Source organism: Numida meleagris, chromosome 5 (assembly GCF_002078875.1).
Source record: "Numida meleagris isolate 19003 breed g44 Domestic line chromosome 5, NumMel1.0, whole genome shotgun sequence".
NCBI classification, from domain to species: domain Eukaryota; kingdom Metazoa; phylum Chordata; class Aves; order Galliformes; family Numididae; genus Numida; species Numida meleagris.
In genome coordinates, this window is record NC_034413.1 from 24,508,758 (window position 1) to 24,529,029 (window position 20,272).

Here is a 20,272-nt window from a genome sequence, read left to right on the forward strand (position 1 = left end):
AGATATATTATTCTGTGTGTCTCACATTATATTATTTACATTGAAACCAGTAAGAAAAATGCTCCATTTCACTTCTCTGAATATATTTACAGCCTTTTTTTTTACTGTTCATGAAGCTGGTTAGTATTTTCTTTCATTGAAAAGACTGCAGATATTAAATTTCCCAAGGAACAGTACATTCCCAGAAAGCTGTTGCAGACACCAGAAAGTAAAAGGTACAAGGAAAAGACCAGAAGATCAGCAAGAATTGGCAGCTGATTATTGAGTGATCCAATCAAAACTGATATTATCATAGCAGAGACTTGCAGGTGTTTAGATTTTAAGATGATATTTGAGACTGTAAAAGTAATATTTTCAGCAGGAGCCTTGATAAATATAATCCTTTCTGAAGCTCGGTGTACTCCCAGTGCAGTTGGCATTTTAGAAGGCAACAAAAGTTTAATTTATAGTCAGATACAAAGGAATGAACAAAAGTTACTATAAAAGCTTTTTTTGAGACTGTGAACTGCTAACAACTGCCAACTCCTCTCCCAGAAATGGACTACCATGTGATTTGCACAGAAGTATGTTTGGGGACCCAGAATGGCCCATCTAGAAAGTCACATCTGTGTATTTTGTTTTTCTTGTAAAGCCTATACAGGTCAGAGAGCAATTGTTCATAGAAACTTCAGTTTGTAACCTTTCTGAAGAACCTGATCCTGGTTTCTGAAGTAACTCCAGAAGATTAGAGAGCCAGAATGTTGTACAGCAAACTGGCATTAACTGTGTGTACATCTAGATTTAGAAACACCTTTATTTACAGAAAACCAAGAGGAGTAGTTATTTTGATATTTTTCTCTGAGCTTTCTTCCCATTTTTCTACCTTCTGCCTAGTCTTACCTTCTTATTTATCTTTTTCTGTTCTCTTCTGTTTGCCTTCTTTCTAATCTGCATAGTGTGTTTTTTTCTCCTTTTTCATTTCATCTCTGTATATTTCTGGTTATTATCACAAAGTCAGTAAGATGACTTTTTTCTTGACTTGCAGAGTCAGTCTGTTTGGAGGCATCGCCTGTGATGAGTGGCATCAAGAAACACTGACTCAGTGAAGTCATGGAACAATAATGAAGGTTAACTGTCCAAAGGTAATTAGAAATCTCTCCGCTACTTTATTACCATGGAAGTCATGTTCCTGCCAAAGATGCCAAGCTTCAAGGAGACAATTCATTAGTACAACAAGTTATGTATTAGTTTGCTCTCAAAGTAAGATCACAAAAGCAGACAACTCCAAGTACCCTGATTGAATAAGAGCTGGAAGACTGTGATCCTGCACCTCTTGCAAAATATTAGAAAAATTGTCTTGTAAAGATGATCACATCAATCTTAAGTGATGTCTTTTTATGTGTGCAGATCCCAAACTGGTGTTTGTACGTACATAGCACACACCTGCTTGAAACAGCAAATGCAGTACAGTTCCTGAAAGTCAGTAAAAAGAACCAGACATTTGATTTGTTAAAAGAAGCTCAGCATATCACACACAAAAAAATGCTATACATAATGAAAATAGAGAGAGTATACTCTAAATGCCTTTATTAAGAATTGAATTCAATTGCATTTGCAGAAATGTTGATGCATAACTCTATGTTACATTTTGTTCTGCCAGCACAACAAAGGATGAGAAAACGGCATTTTCAGAGCACCCCAGGTGGTTGAATCTTCTGGGAAAGAAACATTTCACTGGGAACTTTGAATTCAAGTTTTCCTATGAACTGCCACCAATATGGTTTGAGTACCTTTGTGTGCTGATGCAATTTTCTCAGTGTGTTTCAGAAAATTCATCACCTTGTATTGTTTCAGATGAATATGTCAAGAACTTATCAACATTCTTGAATCTGTTTTCCAGTATATTGCTTTGTGTTGGAATTTGTCAGCATCACTGGCAACTGCTTAAGACGATCATAAAGGAGTTGCAATTTTGTGGACGTGGTTAATTTTGGCACAATTGTTATTCCTATGGTAAGCCCTGTGTGTACTGCTGTTCTTGTCAGGTTCATTATATGTTTCCCTTTCCAAAGTATTATGTCTTCACATTGAAATGTTCATCCAAACTCAGATTTGCCAAACACGGTCTGAATCTTAACAGGGTGTGGGTTTCCAGGACAAAAAAAAAAATTGTTCCTTTTTAGAAGAGGAGGGATTTGGATTTTAAAATTCCTCATTGTATTTTATAACACAAGACTTATTTTGCATTTCTAAATGTAACATTTCACAAGCAATTGCTTAGAAATCACCTTGATGCTCACTGAGTAAATTATAACATGTGGAATTTCAGGTTTGTTTGTGAATTTTAAATTCTAAGAAAGCAGTAATAACTATCAAGGTTTGATGATCTAAACGCATTGTCCTTTTCAGGTAAGAGCATTATTTAATACTTGAAATTTTTATGCATGTTTTCCACTCTAGGAAATTAGCCTTGAACCAGTAGCATAGCTAGGGAAACTGGGGAAAGTACAGTACTTTATCTCCCAACATGTCTGTGAGAGACTGAAGTGGAAATAGAAGCGGTTTAAGCCTTTTCTAAAACCAGACAGTTTACACAGACAGAATTTTCTACACAAGATGAAACTGAACATCTAGTCCACTCTGTTTCTTACAGAGGCTGTGTAGAAAAATCTGAGAATCTCACATCAGGCAGGTGCAGGATTCAATCTCTTCCACATATTTTATTTCTCATCTCAGTGTGCTAATAAATTATAGTGCTCATCATGAACGTGACACAAACATGGAAAGACATCAGTACTTAATATTGTGCTCACAGCCAGGGTCTCCCTGTGCATGGTACACGGGGAGAAAACACAGCTAGTGCTGGGCCAAACAAAAAAAAAAAAAAAAAGGAAAAAGATAATCCCCAAAATATCAAAGGAGCAGTGTTAACATTTGTATTGCAATGTAAGCAATTAATTTATTGCCAACTGTCTTTCATCTTCTGTAATACTTTTAAAATAAATGGATAGATTTTTTTTTAAAAGCAAAATCCATCAGGGTCAGGGCAGATTTGTGATAACGTGGGACAAGTTCAGCAGTGACTGTGGAGGCTGTTGTGACAAGGATGCATTTTCCAAGAACGACTACCCATGTCTTCATACAGCAATCTACACATCTCCTTTATATTCTGAGCATAAATTATTTTGCTTTACATAATACTAACATTTTTGAAAATTGTGCCTTTGTGAAGAATCTTTTAATGAGAATGATGAATAGCAGCTTGTGGTTTAAGAAACAAAAAATTCTCCTCAATAGTATAGATTTAAAGGAGGATTTCAATTCTGTCGCCTTTAGCAAGCTTTCAGTTTAACACTGATGAGGGGTGCCAGTATGTTGTCCAGGAGTCTGAAATTCTGTTGGCTCCAAGGTTGTTGGAGAAGAGATGCCCTCCCACTTTCTTTCTTTCAGTAGATATTAGGACTTGGAACAGCAGTCTGTATTTATCCACAGTAGTTGTTGCTGTGAAACTGCCAACTTAGATACCTGCTGTAGGATGAATTATTATATATTAGGTGAAACCAGTTCATAGAAGATGGAAAGCTGGATTTTTGTTTTGTTTGATTATTTGTTCTTTGCTTTTTTTTTTAAAGTATTTTGGAATGAAAGTAATTCTTCTGTTTCTTGAACTACTTTTTCATCTGAATAAGAAAATGCGTATTGCACAGTTCTTAATTCGATCACAGATTTCAGGCCAACTGAACTGTGTTTTAACAAGTCCATCATTACTATTAGATGCTTAAAATAATAAGTGTGCTGAGTTTCTTAATGTTGTTACTCCATTTAAATATAACTTTTTTAAGGTGAAGGATTTGAATATTTTTTGCTCAGTTATTCAAAGCCATTGGGATGCAGCATTTAGTTTTTGTTGGCATTTCTAATACAGTTATTGGTTAACAAAAATAGACAGTTGTACATTTTAATGTTCTACACTGCCAGTATTGAAGAAAGTCTCCCTCATCTTTCTTTGTGCAGTGAGATGATTTGAGTGATAACCATAATACAGTTCAGGGACTTATTTCATTGCTTTCTAAATAGAGATTCTGGAGACTATAGATCTAGATTACAATGTCGAATGGCCATTGTGCCTTGGGGAAATACATTCTCATTAATGGACTTGCTAATGATTATCATTGAAGAGACTCTAATAGCATCAGATGTAAACGTTGTCACAGTCCTCTATCTTTATCATACAGATATGGAGATGCATCATTAATTCACAGAGACTGATTCTCAGAGCTGGGCAAATTATGTCTGAAGGAAATTAAATGTTGTGCACTATCAGTTTAATATCTCAGATTTCTATTTTGAATTAATAGGGTCTAAGAGTTAAGAGGAATTGAACCAAGACAGTAGTATGGGTCATTCAAAAGAGGTCAATGATATTTATGATGGGGAGAAGTATAGATTCTCTGCTGACTATACTCACTTGTACTCACTATTTGAAACATGCTGTAAGAATGTTTTTCTGTCTGTCTCTGAAACATAAAGAGCAGATACAGCATTAATCTGCTACAAACTTTGAAACTCTGAGGGACAATTAGAAAAAAGTTTTTGAGGAACTGATGAAAGAAAGTGCTATAGATTCAAATTAGGAGAAATCCTATCTCAGTCCATATGCCCCATACTTATACAGATACAAATTGCAGAAAGTAATGTCTTGTAGATCTGGAAAAGATGTAAAGATGAGGAAATTTACATCAGAGACTTAATTTTCTTTCATGCAGGACAGCAACAAGGATAAGAAGTCACCTGTTAAATCGGGTTGTAACATGGTATGATGGGAAATCGCTGGCTAGAGCTATGCCTCCAGCAGCCAGCATTGAGGCATTGTTACAGTGACTGCCCTGGCTGGCAGCAGTCAGGCGGAGAGCATGGTGCCACAGTGATGCTGCTTACTGCTGGCAGAGTGAGTGGGCAGGAGCTAAAATGCATAAAAAGGAAATTATCCTGTGACTCCATCCATACTGCAGTGTGCCAAAATTTGGCAGGTTCGTTTTGCACCAATTAGGAGGTGGGTCAAAGCTGCAGTCATGTGCCTGTGTTGTTTATCAAGCAGGTAGGCTAATTGTCTTCTAAGTAATGATTATTCTCTTATAAATTTTGAAACTTTGAGACAAAATTATTGAAAAGTATGTGATGAATTGTAAAAATTTGAAGAATAGATTTCAAAGCCCTGAAATATATCACTGATGTCTTTTTGTCACGCTTGAGTTTCTTTCCCTGCTTCAAAATTCTCTTTTTTATTTTCTCAGACTGAAGCTCCTATGTAAGGTTTCGGTTGGTACTTCTAACTTCACAAGAAAAATGCTAAAGAAAAGCTTTTTCTGCTCTTTCCTCACTACACTGATGTGCACTTGAGGGTCTCACATTTCTTTTAAGTTATTGACAAATCTATGAAATGAAATATTCTAATTACTTATCTCTAATGAATAGAAATGTGCAAATATGTGAGATTTACAAAATGCGCTTCATTAAAATTTTTCTATGAACCAATCTGTGTTCTTTTTCTGCAGTCTTGTGTATTCCTCTGATGTTATTTCTGCTTTATATTGTATTATTTTAATATTGTGCTCTGTTCTGAATCCCTGAGACTGAAGAATAATGGTTGTGAAGAATAATGGTTTCTCTCTCACTCTAAACTGTTCGGGCATTGTCTTTTGTGGGTAGCTGTCAAGCCTTGCAGATTTCTGACAATGTAGAGAATGCACTGTAAGGTCTGTAATGATAACCTGGCTTGCTGTGAAAATTTGGTGAAGAGAAACATTAGCATTTTTTTGTGACAAGTTAACTGTACTTCTCACAAAGGTAGTTCTCTTTTTTTCTCTCTCATCTGTACTGATTTGATGTGGCTTTAATGCTGCAATCTGTGAAGTATAAAAGTTGCCACCTATTCATCTCCATCTCTCTGTCACACTTCCCATCTGTTTAAATTCCCCCCTCAGGAAGTCACTTTCTATCCCCATTGCAAAATTCTCATTTCTATAATCCCAGCCCACCCCGAGCTGGTTCCCCAAAGAAGCATCTCGCTGCGCACATCACTTACTGTGTTGATACTTCTTGTTAGCATGCAGCATCAAGTTCGCACCTCCAGATAACCTTGATAAATTAAAAATTGGCTTATCAATATTCAATCAACCTCTCTCATTTATCCGAATGTCTGACTTCCTTTCTGTCAGAGCTGAGTTTAAATGGCACTGCAAAAGGAAATGGAATTAAAATTGCATATTTGCCTTTTAAACAGAAATCAAATCAGTTTGCTTCTAATGTCACCTTAAACGCTGTATTTTAGTGACAGTGAAATAAATAATAAGATACAGTGGCAGACATAATGTTTCAAAAGGTTAGTTTTCATTACATTGTTGGTTTTGAAACATCAAATCAACATTTTATTAGGATAATTCGGGAAAGGTACATTTGATCCACCCAGTTCTTTTCTTTGCCATCAAGTCTTGCTGATTGTTCCATGTCACTTTTAAATGTCCAGCTTTAAGTCTTCCTTTAACATATCAACAGCTGCATAATTTCCTAAATCTGATCTCCCTTCATCTTGTGCTTTGTTGCCTTTGCAGTTTAGAAATCCCCATACATCCCTTTGTGTTCCCACAATTGTTATACAGTGGTTTTCTGAAATTCTGTATCACTCAGCTCATCAGACCCTCTTTTAAGCCAAAATGGTTCTTGACTTGAACTAGACTTTATGCCTGTTGCCCATCATCCTGGTTTTGCAAATTACAGTATCTGTTATTCAGAGGAAATGACAGTGTTGCTTTAGTGTTGTAACAAAAAATATAACAGCACATCATGTGAAGGACGTGCTTACAGCAATTACAGCAAAGGCCAAGGTTTTCAGAATTCATAGTGATTTGGGGTGCCCATACAGTGAGACCATAAATAGATTGGATTTTCAGTCACAGCAAAGTGGCAGCAGCATTGTCATTCAAGAGGCTTCCCATGTCTATCTGCTTGTGAACTGCTTTCTTTGATATTTTGGTTATCAGGGGTCCTGAAACTGCAGGTCATCCTGTGATGTGTTCCTAAACATGCGGAAGTGTTCTTTTCTCCATGGCTGTATTATCAGACAACAGAAGGCAAAAAGAGGCCAATCTTTTATAACATTGCATAGATCTTGTTAGTTTATATATACCATGAACCCTGAAGGCCCTAACCCATAAAACCAAAGTTTCCTGGGAGTTTATCTTGTAGGTTCATTTCTTGTGGTAGCAGCTGTCCTGGAAATTGAGGAGTTCTGCAGTTCCCTGCCTCACTTCTGTTCTCAGTGATTTCTAATTTGGTGGTGAAGATGATTAATCCCATATGAGGCTCCAAAATTTTGGGGGTTTCTGTTTTATTATCCCTATTACCAAGTCAGTGAGGCACTTTGCTGAGCGCTAGCTGTACTATTGAAATCAATCTGCTTAGGTTTCTACACTAAGATAGTTAAAATTACTTAAGTCTGCCAAACATAACCTAAGGTCAAGCTATTTCCCTTTTAATTAATTTAAACAAAACATTTGAACAAAATCATTTTAGATTTTTTAATTTTTTTTAAGTTGAAATATTGCTTTCAAAGGAAATAACACCCAAAGAATAAAAAATTACACAAAACATTCCTGATATGATTTTATTTTCAGAATGGATTTTATTACACCCCTTACTATAAGCTTTGCACCTCTCTGATTGAAAAATAAATAAGTAAATAAATTATTTACACAGTTCTAATGACTTAACTGAGAAACTGATTCAAGCACCCAAGCACATCCTGTATCCCTAGTCTCTTCCATAACCTTGTCACACAGCCTTACAACCCAACACAATAGGGAAGTTGGAAATGATGAAAAGTAATTTTCAAGAAAGTGCTTACAACATTTGAAAGATTCTCTGGAAAATGCCTAAAGGAATTTATATATCTAATTCTAGAAAACCTAGTATTTAAAAAAAAAAAAAAGGAAAAAAAGCCAATTTCTGAATTTTGCATGTTCTCAAGAATATGAATATTAGAAAATTTAAGGCTATCTTTTAAACTTTGTTCTTGCATTGGAACTTGCAAATTGGAGCTTAGTAACTCCTCAGTCTGAGTTTAATTAATGTCCTATGCACTCACTGATTCTTCAGCTGTTCCTGTCTTCCCCCTCCCACCTCAGGACAGTTACTTTAAAATTAAATAAGTATGAGAAGGATGTAATTAAATCCTGTCACGATTCAAAGGTTTGTTTTATTTTAAAAGCTGAGTATAATTGTTGCTAATTTTAAGGGTGCAAAAGAAGATGCTTAATGGTGTATAAGAACTGTGGAGTAACAAAGCAAGAGGAGATGCAGCCAAGGAACTGTTACTCAAATATCTTTGCAAGGTATAGCATAATTATTTTAAGTAAATGTTCATGTCTATTTTGTATCTGGGAATGTCAATAATTTTTTAAGAGTGAGAATTGCACAGCATATAGAATGGCCAAGATGCCATATGATCCCGTCATAATCTTACTCTATCAGTTTTGAGTACAATCTTTGTAGAAATCTAACATAGGAATGACCTATTTTATGGTTTTTCATCAATAACTTTGCAGTTTGTCCCAGCTGCCCATTTACCCTGGAATCAAACAGCAGTTTGAATTCTTTGAAAGAATGGCTTCTTTTAGTATCAAAAAAGTTCAGAGAAGCAGTGCTATCCTGCTGCTGATACTATTTCTCACCAAACAGCTTTTTTTTAGACATAGAAATAAAAAAAGTGCCCATTTCAGAATGGCTTATCTATGTTTAGGGATTCTGGTGCTTCCGCAAATCACAGGGCCTGGGAAGGACCCTTTGTAGTTGATTTGTACCGGTTCAGCCTCTCGATATCTCGGTTACACAGCTCCTGTAAGGCAGGACTGCTCCCTAAGGGATGTTGGACTGGAAGATGCTCGGTGTCCTCTGCTTGGCAGCTCATTTCCCTCCACGGTCAGAACCAGTATTTCTGTAGTGTTTGGAATAACAGAGTAGGATGGAGTTACTGAAAACAACTGCCATAAACAGCAGGCAAGGACAAGCTGTGTCCTGGGATGCTCCCAGATGTTGGATGTCAAGGCTGTTCTAAAACAGCGAAATATTTTCATATTTGAATAACAGCAGAGGGGGAAGAAAATACAATTAGCAGTAACAGCAGCTTGAAATAGCCCAACTGGAACTGTTATCAGCAGGTAGGAAGCTTTGGTAACCACAGTAAGAGGAGGCAGCCTCAGCCTTCAAGTAATTCATCATTCAATCAGGCAGCGGGAATTTCGCAGACCAGTGGTGGATTTTGATTTTGTCCAATAAAAATGACAAAACAAACCCTAGGGATGGCAATGGGTGGAAAGCTCTTTAAGTATGAATTTTAACAGAAAACCTAAAGTTTCCACACAGTTCACTGTCTTGCACAGGACTAACGAGTCTGTCTGAAGAAGACCTAAGGGAAGAAAGTCTTCACGGTCACTTTGCAGTGTCATGTTAGTTCTGTGAAATACAGATTTTCATGATCCTATACTAGAATTTCTTCTGATTTGGCTATCTGTGTACTGGGCATGTCCACTTAAACAATGCTTAAATTTCATAGTAATCTTTGTTTTGGAATTAAATTAAAAATCTATTGTTGTTGACTGTTTTTGATACTTTAGCGGTACTTAAATCTGAATAAATCTCTGCCTGCATTCTTCAAATTTATTCTATTTTGAATGTGCCAGTAACTTCAACGGAGAGCATTTGGGCCCAGATGTTAGTCCCATTCCATTTACTTTCAGATACCCTTCCCATTAAAAGATTCCGAAATAACTGAGGTCAGTCAATGGATGTAAATTAAGTTTGTCCTTCCTCTCTGATTCTTAGTGATATAACTGCTTTGTACTGCCAACCATAAGCATGTGCAGGGCTCTCATTCACATGAATACAGTTGGCGATGGAGGTTTTGATGTCTCCAATAGCTGCCATGCTTGATAAGGTCATGTTAAGGAATGTATTGCGTAGCGAACTTTCACGGGATTTTGAGAATACCCTTTAAGTCTTCAAAGATGCTGAGCATATTGTAAATTAGGAGTGTTGCTTGTCAGTTTTGAGACCCAAATATGTTCTTGATAGAGAAATAACTGTGGTACTTGAATATTACTGGCAATACAGACTTAGAAAAAAGTAGTTAAGTGTTTGTAATCCCCTATTTGTGTAACTAGTGTGTATTTATTTTAAATACTTTTAAAAATATTCTCTTCTTTTGTCTATAAATTATTTTCCATAAACTAGAGCTCCTTCAATGTAAGTGATGATAATGGTGGTCTATTTTTCACCTTAAGCAGTTCTAGGTTTTGTACGTGAATCATCACATTTCCTTGTATAATTACCTTTTCTATCCTATACCTCTTGTTCTGATGAAGTACAATTGCTCTTATTCTATCCTCTCATGATCTGGCTCATTGGAGAAACAGAGAAAGAATAAAGCAACTAATAAGGATTCTTAGGCATAATTTCAACCAGACTAAAACTTGCAAAAAGATTTCATTGTAGTTTCTGAAGAAAATGGCCTGAGTTGAAGAAGTATTAATTCCTGTTGTACTTTTAACTCCTACCGACGTTTATGGAAGCTGATAAATTGGTGTCCAAAAAGAGAGCTCCTAAGAAGGATAAAATATACCTTCTATCTCTCTGCACAGACATAGACACCCACTATCAGCTAGTAGATCTGTGTCCTTCACCTTGACAAGCACATTACATATGTAAATTATATACCATTTTGTTTCTGTTCATAAGTTGCCAAACATTTGGTCATTTTTGTGCTTTATGATGAGTCTTTGTTCCTCTTCTGAGAAGAAAAATGCATGGCAGCCAACCATTTTGTTGGGTGACCACATCTGAAAATGATACAAATTAATGAAGTTTCATTGCCTTTCACAGGGAAAGCTTGATTTATGGTTTTATTAAGATTCTGATGCTCACTGAAGGAAAGTACTATCTAGCGGGATAATTGGCACAGATTTCTTTCTCTAGGAATACTGGAAAACTAATACAGTTTAATGTTTTGACTGGCTTTTTTTTGCTGTTTTGTTGTTGTTGTTGTTTGCTTGTTTGTTTTTTGTTTTCCAGTGTGACTAAATTCATACCTAAGTGGTCATGCTTCTGCTTGAAAGGTATGCAAATGAGAACACTATGTATACTGGGCTTCCCTCCTGAAGCTCATTGTATTAGTTTGAATGTCAGACAGCATCAGGTTGGATGTCAGACTTGACTGCATGGGTACTTACTAATGAATGTGAAGTCAAGCATAACTATATAATAAACTAAGAAAAAAGGAAAGCCTTGTTTTTAACACATTTGTTCAGATTTCTCTTTATAATCATGTAGATATACATGCCTGAAATAGCTTGTGCCTAATGATCTAAAATGCAGTCATAGGCGCATATGGGAAAGCATGAAGACTTCAGGGGAATGCCTCTCCGAGTGGGAAGGCAGTGATCCTCCTGGCCCTCTCTTTTGTCTCCAAGCTCTTCCAGTGTCTCCTCTCTCCAGTGTCCCTCAGCAGAGACCAGCCCCGTGGCAGCATGTTGTTTTTAGTGGTTAGGCAATTCTGTGCAGGCTGGACTGGGTGCTGATGTGCTGAGCCCCAGCATGCACCTCGGGTCCTTGAGCTCCCTGGGACATCCTCAGTCTGTCTTTCAGCACGTAGCATGCAAGTTTAAACACTCAACAATTTAAACTTTTTAAATACTCATAGTTAAGTAGTGAAAATCCTCTTTAGGCCATTAACATGTTTAGCTAACGTGGCCAGTCCATACTGGCAAAGATTACTGGTGACTTTTATTTTAAAATGAGAAACCTAATAACTGATACTTCTTTCTAGGATGAGAAAAACATTTCATTGCCTTAATATTGTATTGTACGAATTTTTCCACTTTAATGATAAAGGTAGCCAAAAAGCATGAAAAAAAAATCTGTAATTAGTTCCAGCTATACAAGTATAAATCCCTATGCTGGTTAGACTTTAGAAAAAGAGCCATTTGGCTCAAAATTCATTAAGATTTTCCCATTAAAAATTGAGCACCCATGAATTAGTTTGACAGAGAAAAGCTGCTGGAGCATTTGCTTCACTTGGACTTGGTGTGCTTCCACTCTGCCTTTACTGCAAGCATTGCTGCCAGCTATTTCACCCAGCCCAGCCACAGCCTTGGAGCTCCCTGTGATTTTGATGAATTATGTGAGCTTGAACTATGGCTTATGGATGAAGTCCCACTGCATTATTACTCTGAGTCTCAGCCGAGTTTGAATATTAAGCCACATCACCTATTAGGCTGATTAGTTCATGTCTGAAGCATTGCTTAAAATCAAGTTAGAGGTATCCATGTAAGGAAGGAGAGATGATGCATAGAAAATATATAAGCTTATAGGCTGAGTGATGAAAGATGGCTGAAAGGATCACTAAGTTACTCAAATGTAAGCAGCTCATCAGAAATGTTTACAAAGTTGGAAATCAAATTCAGCTTGTGAGGCCAAAGCATTTCTACTCTGAAATGTCTGAGAATCTTGAAACGAGCTGCCTCTTTTTCTACTGTTTACACTAGAAAAAAAAATCCACAATTGCCATAACCTCTCAAAGCACAGAAACACAAAGGACAGGTGCCACTAACGCAGGAGGATGCTCAAATGTGAATAGAAGATATAATTATAGCAGCCCCATTCTATTGAAGCAGAGGCCTCCATAGTATCACATATTTCCAAGCTTTCTTCAGAACCTGTAATGCTGAACCTAGTTTATTGTTAGCTTTGCTTTGTAGCAAATACTACCGTGACTTGGATGATCTGATTAACTGAATTACCTGCATGTTGGATTCTTCACAACTTGGATAGGGAGATGTGTACAGTATTGTTCATTTGTCTCCAGGAGATACACAGTTCTCCTGAATTTTTTGCTTTTATTTTTAATTGAAGGTAAGCATAGCCAGAGTTAAAAATAATAATTATAAAAAAGCTATAATGTTGAAAAAGTAGCTATTATTTTGAGTAGCAGTTTTTGACAAATTCTTAACCAATACTCCATGCATCTTTCACATGGTTAGCTTTTCTTTGTGTTGGTTAGTACACATTATTCTACGTTCTTTTCTCTAACATTTGAATGTAATTGAGTGAGGGCTTATGATTACTATCCTGTTCATTACTGCCCAAGCTCAGTTTGATTGAAAAGGAAAGAGACATGAAGGGTAGGCAGGCTAGGTAAAAAGGAGGGCACAAAAATTGGGTGGTGTTTCTGTAAATACCTTTAGATTCTTGTTGGAGCACACAGAAATGAATTGTGTTACAAAGAATATTGTGTTTCCTGTGTATACTGCAGGTAAGCACCTACTTTGTTTCCAAATCTATTTATAGTCCCTAGATTATCTGAAGTCTTGATGAAATCGTTTAGTACCCATGGTTACCAAGCACACTTCATGAACTAACACAAATCTAGTGCTGTGATATATCAGCAGTTCTGTCCTTTCCGAGCAGTAATTTTCTGGTACAAATCTCACAGGTATAGACAGTAAAACTGAAGTTTATTTCCCGTCTTTGTAGTAGGCTGTACTTAACATTATTGCTTCTGCCTGGCTTTACCTTCCACAAGGTATCATAGTACTTTGGAAACATAAATACTCTTGATCTGTATTATATTCCTCTGAAAACTGTCAATCTTTAGGACATACTATTTCTGAGTAGATGAGAAACAGTTGAAAAGCCTTCCTGCCTAAATATAAAATGGAAAATGTACCTAAGTCACATAAAGCTGCTTTTTTTCTTATTTCTTTCTGCTGAAAATGTAAGCAGAGACCAACAACTGTTGCAGCTGTAACAATTATAGTGCTAGAGGTCCTGTAGTCCTTTCTTGTCAGGGTAGGATTCATGCTTTTTTAATCTTTTGTGCTTTTCATCTGATTATTCAGAGAATGCGTGAAATTGAGGCGAGAATGCTGTGTCTTACGGATTCTCTGTGATACAAAGATAGGAGTATTCACCCAAGATTTGTACAGCCAGGAGTGGTTCCCTGTGAAGGGTTACAAGTGAAGAAAAATGACATAACTGACATAGTACAATGAAATTAAAGCTATTCTTTCTCTATCCTGTTGTTTATTCTCCTTTTTAGTGCATTAAGCCATCTTTTGTTTTCATATGTGTCATATGAAAAATATGAGGGCTGCTCGAAAGGTAATGCCCACTATGTCATTGTGTTGACCCACGATGTCAAAGGCAGATGTTGGTGGTCTGGCAGTAGAGGCTGAACCTTCCCACCAGTATTCCATTACATTTTGTTGCTGTGTGACAGATGACAGCAGAGGGGCAGCCTGACAGAATGGTGTCTCACATGGAAAGGAGGATGACGCAAAGGTGTGGAACTGAATTCCATCATGCAGAAAAAGTGGTACCCACTGACATTCATTGACACTTGCTGAATATTTATGGAGATCAAACAGTGGATGTGAGCACAGTGAGGCGGTGAATGGTGCATTTCAGCAGTGGTGACAACAATGTGAAAGACAAGCCACATTCTGGATGGCTATGCAGATTTTTATGAGTGGCACGCAGACTCTTGTTCATCACTGGTGAAAATGTACAGCTATTGGTGGCAACTGTGCTGAAAAACTGTTTTATAGCTGCAAATTTTCTCTCTCAAATAGTGCTATTGTGCTTTTTGCATCTGTTGCAGTTTCCATGGAAATAAATAGGAGGCATTACTTTTGGAGTGACATACATAATATTTACAAAGTCTGTTAGTTTCATCTGCTCCTACCTATTTTCTTCTAACAATTCTTTCATGAGCGCTACGTATTAATTAAATCAACTAGTAAAAGCCAACATGACAGCCATATGCATGGTAATTAGCAGGTACAGCCTGATTGCCACCAGAAGTGGTAATGTGTTTCAGTACTAATGGGCCATTACAGTGAGCGGGTTATGGTCTCAGCATTTCTTTTGTGTAATAATGTTGTTCTGGGCATCAGTTTTTCCTGCTGACAACAGCTCAAAGTAGAACCACAGCTTAAAACAGGTAATCCTCCTGATACAAATATGCTCACTAATGCAAAGCTGCTGGGGGAGGGAAGAATTTGGAGTAGCGTTAATATTTCAGACGTTTAAATCATCTAGGGCTTGTATTGTTTTCCACCCTAATCATGCTACTTGTTTTTAAACAAAAGCTTACAGAAATCCGTTCAATTCACAGGAGAGCTCCAAAACTGCAGTGTGTATGTTCCTACAAAACATTTATTATATTATTGCAATTCATCTCCTCGTGTTATACAGGAAACACAGCAAATGAAAACGTTTCTGAAATGCCTGTTGTTCACACTTGATTTCTGGAGGGCAAAGAAGAAAAGTAAAATGTTCATGCAGAACAGAGACTCTCCTTTCATTTTCTTGTTCTCTCCTAAGCGGTGCACAGAGTCTGGTAGGTGCAGTGTTATTATTTATCAATGGATAAAAAAACAGCTTTCTTCTCACTTCTGTCATCTTTTAGGCTGCCATCAGATACTGGGAGACTGAGGCAAGCAGAGAGAGAGTCACATTCTGACAAGAGGAAGCAGCTCCTCTGCTCGCAGCCTGGCACTGGGCCCACACCAGTTACTTTGCAAAGGCTGTGCAGAGTGACTTCCAACACCCGCTGAGTATGTGTGGAATTGCTTAGGGACTACTTGGTCTTATTATGCTGCAACCCACGTTATTACCTGGATTAAGTCAAATTTTCCCTTCTCTCTTTAGCCTGGCTGTGAGGCTTAACAGATGTGACAGAACTGAAGCATGGAAAGTCTGTCCGTGGGAGGAACATATCAGCTATCTTGAGACGTGAGATGCCAACAGCTATGAACCTCACTCCTCATCTGATACCTGTCTTCAGAACAGCATGTGAAAGCAGATGAAAGTATTTAAGGTAAGTGTGTGAAATGCTGAAGCAGAGAGCAGGCAGTTTTTCAGTAAGTGAAACGCGGTGAAAATGGGCATGTCCAAATGATGACATGGCAAGCTGCATTCCTCAGCAGCCAGCTGTGGCCTGCCCTGATATAGGAATATGCAGCCTTCTTCAAGGAGTAAGCAACTACCAAGCCCATTGAAGAAGCCTCACCGAGGTGTGGTGTGAGGGCTGAGAGGCAGGGATGGTAAGCTTCCTCCTCCTCTTCCCTGGATGCAGGTGTATGGAGCTTTCATCCCATTTTAGTGCAGCTGTGCACCTGAATCCCACTAACCCTGCTCCAGGCAGACTTAACACGCTAGCACAGACAGAAACAGCCAAAACACAATTTGGGAAAGTGCTATTTGCTGCCTCCTGGCTAACTATTGATTCTTCATGAGCACAGATTCTAAGTCATCCTAAGCTGAGATGCTTGTGTGTGAATTTGGGTGAATGCTTAAGATATGTAAATCCAGGACCACACTAAGGTGACAGTATTCACGATTCAAGTCTTGGTATACTGTTGACAATCTGATCTCAGCGTCTGTTGTGTGAGATAATTGGCATAGCTTGGCTTCACATCTAGTGTTAGGCTGAGCAGAAAGACGAACACGCTGAGAGAGTAAGGTAAAGCCAAGAACAAGATTTCTGTTAATGTCACTGGAAGTACATTTGTCCATAGAATGATCTGGCAAATGTGATGTTTCTCCCCATCAATCATTTACTCTTTTTCTTTCCAGACATTAGAATTTTGTGTTGTTTTGTTTCTTTGTGATTTGTGAGAAAAATATCTGTCATCACACAGTTCACAATCACTGGACAATGTTCTTATTTAATGTCACTGTCATCTAGGTCATGGGAGATCACTCCCATTATGGACTGAGATGACTGAAAAGTCTTTTAATGTTATTTTATCTGTCTCTCCCGAAAGGTAGAGTTCTTTTAACTACACCGAGTATTAATGAACATATATTCAGAGAGCGATAGAAGGAAGAGCAAGAAAAACAGCTGTTGGAGAAAACAAATGATGAATAGGAAGAAAAGTGGATGATGCCCCCTTTGAATAGGTAATTTTGGATCTATGGTGATTTATAGTTTAAAATCCATGCAGTGTCAGTGTAACTTGCAAATGAATAAACTACTAACTGATGTTGAGGACCTATTTGCAAACTTTAAAAAAGTACTATGAATAACAGCAGGAGCAAAAGTGATCGCAGAGAACTTTTGTATTTTAATAAATTACTTTCATTAGCTAAAATTTCAAGTTTCTAGTTATGTTTTTTTTAATTTTAATATATGTGACTTTATCTTTTGTGAATCATTTCTGTCCATGTCTAGACTCTACTCAGAAGGGCCAGTAAAATTCTCAAAGTAAAGAGTAACCAATATTGTGGCTCTCGAATTCTTCAAGACGTTCTTGAAGCCCTTGTGCTCAAATGCAATTTCTACAATGGTAAGTGAGGTTTGTGAATTACTTGCAAATCCAGTTGAAGTTGTTGAATCTTTTTTTTTTTCTGTAGTAGTCATTCTTTCTCTCTTTTTCCACTCTCTTTTTGCTTCTCGTCTCTTCCAAAAGTAAATTCATTTTAAAGTTGTTTTCCCAGTTATGCAGTGGGGAGAATGAATCCTAAGACACTAATGAGTTTAAACCTGCTCTCTACATTTTTACTGGGCTCACTGCAAAGCCCATTTACAGCAAAGGAGACTTTACATCAACTATAACACAGGTCAGGCGGGGTAAGTATGTTGCAATTGAGAAAAATTCTCATCATCCCTCCTCCTTTCATCTCACTCTTCAGTCTCTCTACTTTTCAGTCTGAATGCTTTTTACTTCACTTTGTGTCCATTCTGTCTCCTCCTCCTCAGTAGAGCTGAGGTTCAAGCTGAACTTTAACAAGTAAAATTTGACTGGGTTAATATATTAACTACAATAAGTGCATTTATCTCTTACTATATCTTTAAAGTGGAAATCTTAGTAACATCTTTTAAAGTGAATTTAACACTTCTATAACTTCACAGGTTCATAAGAAAAAGAGAAGAAAAACACCTAGAAGCTTGCCCTTGCAGGATTCACTTAGTTATTTTATTTTTGCCTTTCACTAGAATGTCAGTTAAAGAATTACGTACGGAAGTGTGAGATGTCGATCTTGTCAGTAAAATCTCACAATTTCTGTGTGCAGCAGAGCATGATTTTGGATATCATCAGCAAAGAATGTGAGCTTCTCCCAAGAGGTAATTTGCTTTCCAGCCATGAAAATGCAATGTTGGTAGTACAAGGTGGAAACTATGAAAAATTACCAAGAATGCAGGTGCACTGCAATAAAACCTCAGCCAACAGATTGGATTTTTAAAAAATTCTGATGTTAATGACACTGTTTCTTTCTCTTCATCTGTCAGAGCATCCTTGAGACACACCTTTTTAGTTCTGTTATGAATTTTTAACCACTTCTAATTAAGATTAGATTGAATCCCCACAGCTGTATATAAATCCTCAAGCTCGCTGTCCAAGTGAGCTCTGTGAAGATGCCAAAACTTCTAGGGGTTAGGATTAGTGTTGTTGAGGGGTTTTTTTTTGTGTTTACTATTATTATTATTTATTTATTATTGTTTCTTTGTGTGTGCATGTGTACAAATTAATGGTAACAGATTAGGAACAGGAATAATTAAACAATAAGGAATTTTCTTATTTCATTATGTACGCGTTTTACAAAATCCCTCTGTGAAATGATCCTTGCTTTGAAATCAATAGGAGGTTTGCTTTTGACTTTAAAGGACTTGGGTTTCATTCATGTCTGGCTTTTGCTGTGATCCAGCACGATTTGATGGTCAGGCTTGATGATCTTGAAGGTCTTTTCCAACCAGAATCCCACGATTCTATAATTGCATGCTAGAGCTTTGGAAATCAAAGAACAAAGTTGTTGTTTTTTTTAATTAAAATTTATTACAGAAATTGCTGATCAGGAATATAACCCTGTGTGCATCTCTTACAGGGGTGGTGGATGCATCTCTAGTTGTGGATGCAGTGCAGATTTGTGTTTCAGTTTTCAATGCTTTCTGTGAATAGTGGTTTCATTTTCATTTTCTCTGGGGGTTCAACATGTTCTTTATTTGACAAGTATGATCCCCACCTCTTTGTGGTAGAAGACATCATATTTCTGTCATTCATGTAAGATACTGATGGTAACATCTTCCAGCATGCACCTGAGACCATGCCCTGGAGTTACAGGTTTTAAATGAGTTGAATGTTTTTTATTATTTTGTTTATGTTATTGTTGTTTTGTTGGCAGGTTAATTATCCCCTTCTCATTGTCATCTGTTCATTTAAAACATTTGCGGTCATTCTGCTGTTGGCACAAAAATTCTGATGAAGTAGTGTTGTGGAATAAGCAGGGATTCAAAAACATTTTATCTTCCTTATGTGATAGTTTCCTCAGTCCATTTAATTTTGTAATTCATATCTTATCACTTGTGCAGGAGGTTACTTGCTATTCTAACAGTATTGTACTGCAGTGTCTTGTTATCATAACTCTTTGTGCTGTCAGATGCTAATCTTCCTATTCTGAAAGCTTCCCACAGTCTGAGACATTAACTGGATGCTTTATGTTCCAGTTATATTTACATTAACTAAACTCTATGTATTGTTAGAGATCTGGTTCATATTTGCCTGGCATCTCTTGGGCCTGCAGAAAAGAATACAACAAAGGGGAAGAAGGTATTTCAGTGAGAATGACTGTGGGTTTCTTCTTAAATCAAGATTTTAGTAATTTGTCATTAGCTCTCTCAGCACATGCAAAACCTTTTCCTAACAGGAAGTCTCATTAAAGAAGACTTCCTCACTTCGTTGCAGTCTCAATTCTTGTTCAACACTTGCTGTATCTTCTATATTACACCACCGAAATGTTTGACAGCAGAAGGGATTTTATTTTAATGTTTTATTTTTGGCATAAAGCATTCTTTAAGTGGTATTGTCTAGCCAGCACAGGAAGCAATGTTTCCTTTGTTACTATCTGCACTAGGTAATTTCGTATCAAGTACACTCAGAATTACCAAGGAAAGAAACCCAGACTGATGTTAAGGGAGAGTCTGTCCATCAGCCATGCCTGGTCAGGGCTGGCTTCATAGATCCTGTCTTGGAAGGCTGAGCTATAGTCTCCTGATCTGAGGTAGACCATTGCAGCATTTGGTATAAACCCAATCTTTGTGAACCGTAGGCTTCAGTTGCTGATTTCTGTCCCTCTAATCTCCTGGTGAATGATGAAGAAGAAGCAAATCTGACATTTATCTCTTAGTCAAGAGATCCCCTCCTACTTATTGGGAAATTTCAGTATATGCTCAATCAATATC

At 37.2% G+C, this 20,272-nt stretch overlaps 1 long non-coding RNA gene across 4 annotated transcripts in view; it reads left to right on the forward strand.

Annotated features, from left to right (window-relative positions):
* The window catches only part of LOC110400508, a 228,137-nt gene that overhangs the window by 200,653 nt on the left and 7,212 nt on the right, over nucleotides 1–20,272 (forward strand). For all 4 annotated transcript variants that reach the window (XR_002439904.1, XR_002439901.1, XR_002439903.1 and 1 more), the window contains 7 exons: nucleotides 1,025–1,121; nucleotides 1,640–1,992; nucleotides 15,500–15,647; nucleotides 15,742–15,910; nucleotides 16,860–16,995; nucleotides 17,267–17,381; nucleotides 18,032–18,160. This is a non-coding gene — a long non-coding RNA (uncharacterized LOC110400508). The remainder of the gene's footprint in view (nucleotides 1–1,024; nucleotides 1,122–1,639; nucleotides 1,993–15,499; nucleotides 15,648–15,741; nucleotides 15,911–16,859; nucleotides 16,996–17,266; nucleotides 17,382–18,031; nucleotides 18,161–20,272) is intronic.